The following is a 10833-nucleotide window of genomic DNA, read 5'->3' on the forward strand; positions in this document are numbered from 1 at the left end:
TGTTATGGTAAAGATTTGTAAGAACAGTGATTTATAAGGATTTATAAGAACATTATCTGAAGTGACTGAAGAAATTTCACAACCTCCCCAGACATTTACTGGTGCTCAGATATCTGTGGTCATCAGTCACCTCTTTATCTCATTTCATTTCTCTTGCCCCTTCCCTTAACATAAGAAGAAATGTGAATTCATAGTAACTTAACATGGTTTGGTGCCAATTTTTCTCTATTAGTCCATTTTGTATTGTTATAAAGAAATACCTGAGTCTGAGTAATTAATTTCAAATTCATGTCAAGTTAACTGAGGCCAGATTTAAAAAGGAAAATTAGTAAAACATCGAAATTACTTCTGAAAATTATAATCACATTTGAGATAAAGTGATTTCTTATATTAAAAAGGGGTTTTTCATCAAATATATATATTTGTACTCTGTATATACTCTAAATATAGATATACTTCATTTTTGAGCCATTTAAGGTTCATAGCAAAATTGAGCAGAAACAGAGATTCATATTTTATTGTTAAATGGTACTTGGAATACTAGTTAACTAAACATTTGACATTTGCATTATGTATTTTTATATATATATATATATATATATGAACTTATCTACCATATGATATAAAAAATTATTATCAGCAAGTTTTTAATCCAGTAATATTTTTCCAGATACCCCGAAACTTATGAATGAACTCTTGGATCATCATTGAAATGTATTATGCTAAACATTGATGGAATATCCTTGGAGTCTTAAATAATCCATTATATTATGCAACAGTTAAGACAAGTTTCACCACCAGACAATATTGATAGAACATGTGTTCATGCATAAGAGTGAGATATTTTAATACCGAATCATTTACTGATAGTGATTTGAAATGTTAAATTATTTTCAGTTAGTAGAAATTACTAGAAAAACCTGTAATTTTAAGATACTAAAATTTTTCTCAATGAACATTCTAATACACTAGACATTTTCCTAGATGAGATTTATTTAAAATACATAGTGGAGAAAAAAAACAATTAAGATGCTCAGAATTTGCAATAATAAGTGTCTTTTTAGAAAACTAAGACTTTTGGTTGGAAATTTATTTGAACAAACAAGAGATTTTAGATTTTATTTTGGATTCAGTTTCAAAATATAAAGATCGGTTTAGCTGTCTCAAAGTTGCCATGTCCAATACACTGGCATATTGGTTTAAAAATATACCAGAAGTAAAGACTTTGGAATTTGACATAAAAGTAGGGACAAATTTTTAAAATTTACTGTATTTTATTTTAGAGACACGGTGTCATTCTGTTGCCCAGGCTGCAGTGCAGTGGTGTAATCATAGCTCAAAGGAACCTGATACTCCTGGGTTCAAACTATCTTTTGCGCCTTACCCTCCCGAGAAACTAGGACTACAGGTGCACACCATCATGCCTGGCTAATTTAAAAAAAAAAAAAAATTATGTAGAGATGGAGCCTCATTATGTTACCTATGCTGGTCTCAAATTCCTGGCCTGAAGCGATCCTCCGCCCTCTGCTTCCAAAAATGCTGGGATTACAAGTGTGAGACATCCTTCGTGGCCTTAATAAACAAATTGTAGCAAAATTGGCAGGTAAAATATGTTCCATCTAAAATAGGTTAAGCCACAATTCAATCACTTCTTGTTGGGCAAGTGAGGAAGGAATTTTGTTGCTGTTTGATGATGAAAGACATCACTATTTTCATCCTGTAGCAAGATAAATGTTATAAAATATTATATTATGTATAAATTATATTTATATTATAAATCCTAACCTTATAAAATATATATTATATTTATAAGCTTTATTTATGTAATAAACATGAAACCATTCTGTTTTCCTCTAGTTGAATTTGTTGAATTTTTTTTCTGACTTTTCATTCTCATTTGTTTCTACTTTTATCCATTCTTCAAAATAATCTTTCCTATGAAATTCTTTAAATTATAGAAATAAATACATTTACTTTATATGAATATTTCCTGGCACTATGTTAAAAGTCAAATTTATTTATTGTTATCAATACATTTACTTTATATGAATATTTCCTGGCACTATGTTAAAAGTCAAATTTATTTATTGTTATCAGTGTAACCCTAACTTAATTTACCAATATAAAGTTATGGAAGATTACTTTTAAGTGGGGAATGATTTCATTTTTCCTGAATGTATTTCTTCCTTAAATAAAACTAATGTTATTTTATTAAGGAGTACATTGACAATATGTGTTTGAATATACAACTATATTCTCTGCTATAGTCTGCTTCTTCAATTACTCAAACATCTGTACACATCCTTCTTATTGTTATTAAAATAATGTACTCAGCCAGTCCTCAAATAATGCAAGCCAAAAATATCATCTAGTTTCTACATCCAGTTCTATATTTCTGTGTGATGTATAGGCCCCTACATCAGCAACTTTTTGGAGTTTTGAGACCTATAAATACTCTGGAAGGAACTGTCAAGCTGTTCTCTCTGGACTCTGGCTCTGTTCTCTGAAAGCATTATCTTTGTCACCTTCCCTATAAAGTGGACAATAGAGAATATATCCTCCTCATCACTCTGGGGGTTTTCACAAATTTCTTCTTGTGGTTCAGTTTTAGAGGTATATATTTACTTTATAGGAAAACAATAATAAGCTTTAATCCATGTCTTACTATGAATATATTCATTCCTTTCTTTGAGAAAAATAGGTATAGGTTTACTCATTATTTTGACTGTAATAAACCCTGTTTTTAAAATAGCCCACCTCAATTGTTTTCTCTCAGAAACTCTTGGTGTTGTTTGCTAGTGTATACTAAACTGGTTATGTGCTCATGTCTCTTAATGAATTTTGTGTGTGTGTGTGTGTGTGTATTTTATATTTTATATACATGTGCATATTTTATATGAATCTGTATGTGTGTGTGTGTGTGTGTGTGTATGTTTCAGTGGGTATGTGTGTATTCAGTTGGCCCTTCATACTGGTAGAGGACTGGTTCTAGAACCCTTGTGGATACCAAACTATGTAGATGCCCAAACCCATATGTGAAATGGCGTGGTACAGTTGGCCATCCATATCCACAAGTTTCAATCCACGGCTGGTTGAATACATAGATGTGAACCCTGTGAGTACAGAGAGTTGACTGCACACAGTTTGTGTGTGTGTGTGGTGTGTATAGATTGGTGCAATTTTTAAATAATATTGATGTTTACCTATGATTAAATTGTCTTATTTTATTTGTTTGATATTCAATGAAGAGTAGCACGGTGCTGAAGTATCTATGGAATGAAAAGGTATTAAATTATTCACCAAGAGACTAAAGCTATTAGTCTTTAAGTAACTTTTACCACACAAAAACAAGAGAGGAATATGATAAACTTCCTATAAGTAAAAGTAAGCAAGTGGTACATTACAACGTTCTGAGTATATTTCAGAAAAACAGTTGGAAACAATTTTGCATTTTGAACTGTAAAGAGTTTTCCCCATCTAATTAAGAAGCTCAAATAAAGCAGAATAATGGAAAATGGAATTAATGGAGTACTTAAATAATAATTAACACTTTCATTCTAATTTATAGAATAATTAATCATGTTCATATGTCCCATCTTACACAAATTACAGGGTATTTAAAAAATTATAATTTCTTGCTGAAATTTGGAGGCAATCGGTGTGAAAACATTTTGAAGAAATTCAGAGGTGAAAGACTTTATTACTTCTGTACATTATTAAAACAAATAATGTACAACAACGCAGGCACTAAGTAAGCTGGTGTAACTGAGACAACAAGCTACCCCACTGTGTTCATTCTGCATTGTTCATGTGTTCATCTGATAATAGTGCATTTCACAGCATTTCCTGTGACTAAGTGATGCCAAAAAAAATAATGGTCAGAGGTGATATGTGCAATTATAGTACAGATTTTTAAATAAAATAAGTGTGTCCTCTCCCTACTTTGATCCCCTTGTTGTTGACTGGAATATGGATCCAGTGTGAGCCATTCTGACCGTGCAGATAAGAAAAAAAGAACAAAAAGCCAAAAGGAAAATTTTCCCTTCAATATTCACCTTAATTTCAATTAATTCATATTTAATAAAATAATAATTAAAAAGTTGTATAAAATAAGTTATTTACTTAATTTTCCCAATGAATTTATAGTAGGATTTTGATTAAGATGGATAAGTTAAAGAACAATAGCCAATACATTTACCCAGTTTTATGAAGGGTAAAGAAAAAAATTTATTTTTACCTGCAATTTTCAAAACTTTTTAGAGAATTTATTAATGCAGAAGGATGGCTACCAGAGACTAGGAAGGGTAGTGGAGGAATGAGGAGGAAATGGAAAATATTTTCAAACATTTTTATTTCACTATTTCCATAATTTGGCTAATATGACAATATGATCATGCAATAGATTATAGATATGAAAAATAAGAAAAATGGAAATAAATATATGCTGCTGGTTATGGACTTAAGAAAAAAAAGTACAATTTCATGAAACAAAAAAGCATTTTTGATGAGATATTCTTCATACATATTTTAAAGTCCCATCCTTGAAAGTATTGGAATGATTTAATTCAGAGCTTTTTAATTTTGTTTTTGGGTACAAGTGAAGTCATCAGACAGAAAATAATAAGACAACTGAGTTTTATTCAAAAAAAAAAAAAAAAGAAGAGACAGGGAAAATTCTATATAAATAGTTGAAATCATTCTAGAATTAAGTTTTCAATAGTAGACAAATTAAGGAAATAAGCAGAAATAAAACTTGAAGCATATTTTAAACAGATAATTTGGGAGTACAAAACTTATTTACAAAACAATCTATACTTTGAAGTATTTAAAAGCTACTACTATACCTGAATAGGTATCATTTCTTTAAAAATAATTATTAGCTTTCACTTCATCATTTTTAGTAGTCCCAAGCTTCTCTTTTTTCTTTCAGTATATTCTTGTTTACCACATTATGTAAGTTAATGAATAAGATTTTAAAAGAAGGATGACCTTATACAGAAAACTTTCTCCAGTCAGCCCAGACACAGGTTCTGTGTACCTCTGCAAGAGCCTCTTTTCCTTCCCAGAGAGAATGAGGAAGCTGTAATTTTTGTTCACTCATTCAGTGTTGAGCAAGGGCGAGGATCAATGTTGTCTACCAGCCAAAGCTGTCTCCTCTATTCTCCCATCAACTAACTAGACTGTGCTAGACACAGCAGAGCTTCAAGATTAAAAAGACAGAAGTCAGTAATTTGGGGAACTCGCATAAAAATTTGGGGCACTGGATGCATTAACCAATCCCTTCCCTCCTCTTGATAATGCTGGGAGCTAGGGAATCTCTTGTTGAGAATATAGTGCTCTGCCGGGACAAGGTCTCTGATAATAGTGTCCTGAATTTTCAAAAGGGCTTTAGTGAGTCTGGTTTAACATTCAACTGGGGTGCAAGAGTATTTCAATGTTTCTCATTTCTCAAGATGGAATTTGTCCATAAATTTTTGCTGAATTGGCATGTTTGTGGGGAGAAGGTGGGTCTATAGCTTTCTATACTGTTCTCTTGCTGACACTAAGATACATATTCAAAACTTTACCTTAATGAAATAGAGTTATATGACTCACCTGAAAAATAATTAAAATAATCCTTATAATGATGCTACCAAGGTTAAGAGAACAATGAGTGAAAAAGGTAATAATTTCAACAAAAAGACGGAAAATATAAATAAAGCACCAAGCATAAATCATGGAGCACACAATAACTGAACTAAAAAAATTACTAGTGGGGTTCAACAGCAGACTAGATCAGACAGAAGAAAAGATCAGTATACTTGGAGACAGGTTACAAGAAATAATTTAGTCCGAGACGTGAAAGGAAAAGAAGGTTTAAAAGAACAAAGTAAGCTTGAGGGAATTATGGAACATCATCAAGTGACCTGATATATACATTCTGGAATTTATAGAAGGATAAGAAAAAGGAAAAAGACCAGATAGATTATTCGAAGAAATGATGGCTTCCACTTTCCAACTCTAAAAAAGAAAATGGACATCCAAATCCAAGAAGCTCTAAGGATACTAAATACGATAAGCCCAAAGAAATCTACACGAAGAAATATTATAATCAAATTGTTAAAACTCAAAGACAAAGAATTTAAAAGCAGCATGAGAAAATTGACTATCTACAAGAGAACACTGTCCTCCCTCAGCTCCCAATAAGACTGTTAGTGTATTCTTTTTTTTTTGTATTGGGAATTTTATTATTATTTTTTATTATTATACTTTAAGTTCTAGGGTACATATGCACAACATGCAGGTTTGTTACATATGAGTACATGTGCCATGTAGGTGTGCTACACCCATTAACTCGTCATTTACATTAGGTATATCTCCTAATGCTATCCCTCCCCCTTCCCCCCACCCCTCAACAGGCCCCAGTGTATGATGTTCCCCTTCCTATGTCCAAGTGTTCTCATTGTTCATTTCCCACCTATGAGTGAGAAAGTGCGGTATCTGGTTTTCTGCCCTTGTAATAGTTTGCTGAGAATGATGTTCTCTAGCTTCATCCATGTCCATACAAAGGACATGAACTCATCATTTTTTATGGCTGCATGGTACTCCATGGTGTATATGTGCCACATTTTGTTAATCCAGTCTATCATTGATGGACATTTGGGGTGGTTCCAAGTCATTGCTATTGTGAATAGTGCTGCAATAAACATACATGTGCATGTGTCTTTATAGCAGCATGCTTTTTAATCCTTTGAGTATATCCCCAGTAATGGGATGACTGGGTCAAATGGTATTTCTAGTTCTAGAACCTTGAGGAATCGCCACACTGTCTTCCACAATGGTTGAACTAGTTTACAGTCCCACCAACAGTGTAAAAGTGTTCCTGTTTCTCCACATCTTCTCCAGCACCTGTTGTTTCCTGACTTTTTAATGATTGCCATTCTAACGGGTGTGAGATGGTATCTCATTGTGGTTTTGATTTGCATTTCTCTGATGGCAAGTAATGATGAGCATTTTTTCATGTGTCTGTTGGCTGCATAAATGTCTTCTTTTGAGAAGTGTCTGTTCATATTCTTTGCCCACTTTTTGATGGGGTTACTTTTTTCTTGTAAATTTGTTTGAGTTATTTGTAGATTCTGGATATTAGCCCTTTGTCAGATGAGTAGATTGCAAAAATTTTCTCCCATTCTATAGGTTGCTTGTTCATTCTGATGGTAGTTTCTTTTGCTTTGAATAAGCTCTTTAGTTTAATTAGATCCCATTTGTCAATTTTGGCTTTTGTTGCCATTGCTTTTGGTGTATTCTTTAAGCAGGAACTTTGCAGGCAAGAAGGGAATAGGACATTATATTCAAAGTGCTGCAAGAAAAGATCTTCCAGTTAAGATAATTATATTCTTCAAAGCTGTTCTTCAAAAATCAAGAAGATAAAGACTCTCTCAGACAAAGAAAAGCTAAGGGAGTTGGTCACCACTAGAACTGCTTTATAAAGAATGTTTAAAGGAATTCTTCAAGTTGAAATGAAAGGATGCTAATAGTAACACAAAAGTATAAGAAAGTATGAAACTCAATAAAATTAATTATATGAAGAAATATAGTACACCATATTACCAAAATGGTTAGTAAGTCACTAAGTCACTTTTACTTTTATTGTACAAGTCAAAAATCAGAAGCATTAAAGTGACTATAGCTACAAAATGTTAAACTGTATACAATCTGAATAGATGTAAATTGGGAAAATAATAATACAAAGTGTCAGGCAAAAAAGTTGAAGGTGTACAGTTTTGTAGCAATTGAACTTACATTTTTTTTCAGTACAGTGAATAGCCTCTAATGGTTTACTTTACAACATTGTTAGAAATAATGTACTGTGTACTTAAAAATTTGTCAGCAACAGATCTTATGTTGTGTTCTTACAATAAAATGTTTTAAAAATTAAAAATCCAGACACCGTATTAACCAAAGAATGTTGCTGCCATATATGTGTTAGACTCTTACTTCATAGTTGAGAAGCATTTAATTGTCATATATTCAGTTGAGTAAATATATCTTCATTGATTTAATAAATTTTCATATGACATTGTTTTTTCTGTAATTTATTCACTTCAGATGAGCTAAAACTTAATATGAGAAGATATGTGACAGACTTTACAAACACTAGTGTGCAAAATTTCAAAAGATAGAAATATCAGAGTTTAAAAATGGGATTAGTCTGAAAAAAACTTAGTAAGTTATATTTTTGCCTGTAGGCATGCATCATGGTAGTATTTATGAAATATAACTAAACAATTTGATGTATTTTTAATAAATATAGGATAAAATATTTTCATAACAGAGCATTGTCTTTTTTTTTTGCCAGCATTCTTTTCCTTCTTAGTAATACATAAAATAATGATTATCTTGTAATCAATATCATTTTAAAATACATAAAATATAGCACATCTTGAACTTGCTAATAATATTGGGCTGATATTACATATCTGTGCTTTTTCTTATTCTGCATGATGTATCACTTATTTAGGACCTTCCAGAAGTTTTATTTTACTTTTTATTTTATTTTATTTTACTTTTTGAGACAGAGTGTCACTCGGTTGCCCAGGCTGGGGTTCAGTGGTGTGATCTTCGCTTACTGGAAACTCCTCCTCTTGGGTTCAAGCGATTCTCCTGCCTCAGCCTCCCGAGTAGCTGAGATTACAGGCGTCTGCTGCCACGCCCGGCTAATTTTCTTATTTTTTAGCAGAGACGGGGTTTCTCCATGTTGGTAAGGCCAGTCTTGAATTCCTGACCCCAGGTGATCTGCCCGCCTTGGCCTCCCAAAGTGTTGAGATTACAGGCATGAGCCACAGCGCTCGGCTCAGAAATTTTTAATTGATCTTTTTCATAAAAATCTATATTTTTCATTTGTACAATGTAACTTTGCTTATATGTTGTTTAGTGCTGGATGTTGATTACATTACTCAAATCCTCTCTTGACTTAATAATTTTTCTCCATTAGATCCTTTAAATTCTAAAGATAAAGTTATAATGCCATTCTTGCTTCCTCTTTTCATGCATTTGCCTTACATCTATTATCTTAAATGAGTTTTCAATATTTAGTAATTTGTTTTAAAATATATATATTTTATATAATGCATAGAAAAGTTTATTTTAAACCAACTTCCAAATATATCTTTTAAAATAAATATTTATTTGCATTTAGTATTTATGATTTAAATTATTTCATCTTAGTTATTTTTCTGTGTTTTGACAGCTTTATTAAGGTATGACTGATATACAAAAAGACTGCACCCAGGGAACATATACTGTTTGATGTTAGTTTGGATATGTGCTTATACTCATGATATCGTCACTATAATCAAGGTAATAAGAATATCTGTCGCCCTCAAAAATTTTCTTGTATCCCTTTGCTTTCTGAGTGTGTATGTGAAGAATAATTAATATGAGATCTACCATGATAACTTCATTCCCATTAAACAACTTTGATGCTTTTTCTCCTCCCAGTCTCTCACAACCACTATTCTATTTTCTGCTTCTATAAATTTGACTATTTTGTATACTTCATACAAGTGAAATCTTACAGTATTTGGTCTTCTGTGACTGGCTTTTTTCACTTAGTATAATGTTCTCCAAGTCCACTGTATTGTTTCTAATGATAGAATTTCTATCTTTTTCAGGCTGAGTAATATTCTATTGTATGTATTTATATTTTTGTTTTTGTTGTGTGCGTTTTTTTTATGTTATATTCAGGAAATGATTATGGAGATCCCTGTTCTGAAGCCTTCTTCTTGTGTTTTTTGCTGTTGTTGTTGTTTTCATTTTGGAGCTTGACAGTTTCAGGTCTTGCATTTAAAATTTTAAACAATTTTGAGTTGATTTTGTTGGTGCTGTTTAAGGTGCAAGAAGAGGGTCCAATTTCATTTATTTCCATATGAATATCTAGTTTTCCCAATACCCTTTGTTGAAGAGACTATTCTTTCCCCGTTGCATATTTTTGGCACCTTTGTTGAAGATTGGTTGACCATATATCCATGGGTCTATTGCTAGGCCCTCTCTTCTGTTCCTTTGGCCAATGTGTCTGTCTTCATGTCAGTATCATACTCTTAATTATTATAGCCTTGAAATACACCTTCAAATCAGAAAGTCTGATGCCTTCACTTTGCTCTTCTTTCTCAAGATTACTTTGACTATTCCGGGACTTTTCTTCCATATAAATTTTAGATTAAATAAATTATGTAAGAAATTCCATTGTAATTTTTATTTTTAATACTACTTTTAAGTGGTTGCGTTCTCTTTTGCCTTTTGCTTATTTTTTGCTGGTTGGTTTTAGTTTTATTCTTATTCACCTTACCCCAGTTAATTTGGAAGTTTGTTTAACCCTGATTGTCAATTTTTTATATTCCCCATTCCACTAATCAACTGATGTGTTTCTACCACATATAATTTTTTCAAATCTATCCTACAACCAATACACTCCATGTTTTCATGCGTCCCCTTCCCAGAATGTGCCATGATATAGATCTTTAGTCAGTCAATCCCTGATGGTAAAAAATCTTTATAATGCTTTTGTTTATTTTTTTCTCCTCAGTCTAACACTCAGGTCCTAGATTTTGCCGATATAGTTTGATAATTTTATTTACAGGCTATTACCAAATTTTGTTTTTCTTGCAACTTCACTCTTTTAGTTCAAGGGAGTACTTTCAAATAGCAATTCAACCCTTCAGTCAAGGAAAAATAGATATCTGTTATTTTGTTATTTACTTTACTTGCTGCGTTCCTTAAAGAATGTTTCTGAGCTCTGAGATCTCTACTGGTTCAAACATAAGTGATTTGTTATCCTTGTTCACCTTGTAGATACAT

The sequence above is a fragment of the Papio anubis genome, chromosome 7, assembly GCF_008728515.1.
Source record: "Papio anubis isolate 15944 chromosome 7, Panubis1.0, whole genome shotgun sequence".
Taxonomy (NCBI): Eukaryota; Metazoa; Chordata; class Mammalia; order Primates; family Cercopithecidae; genus Papio; species Papio anubis.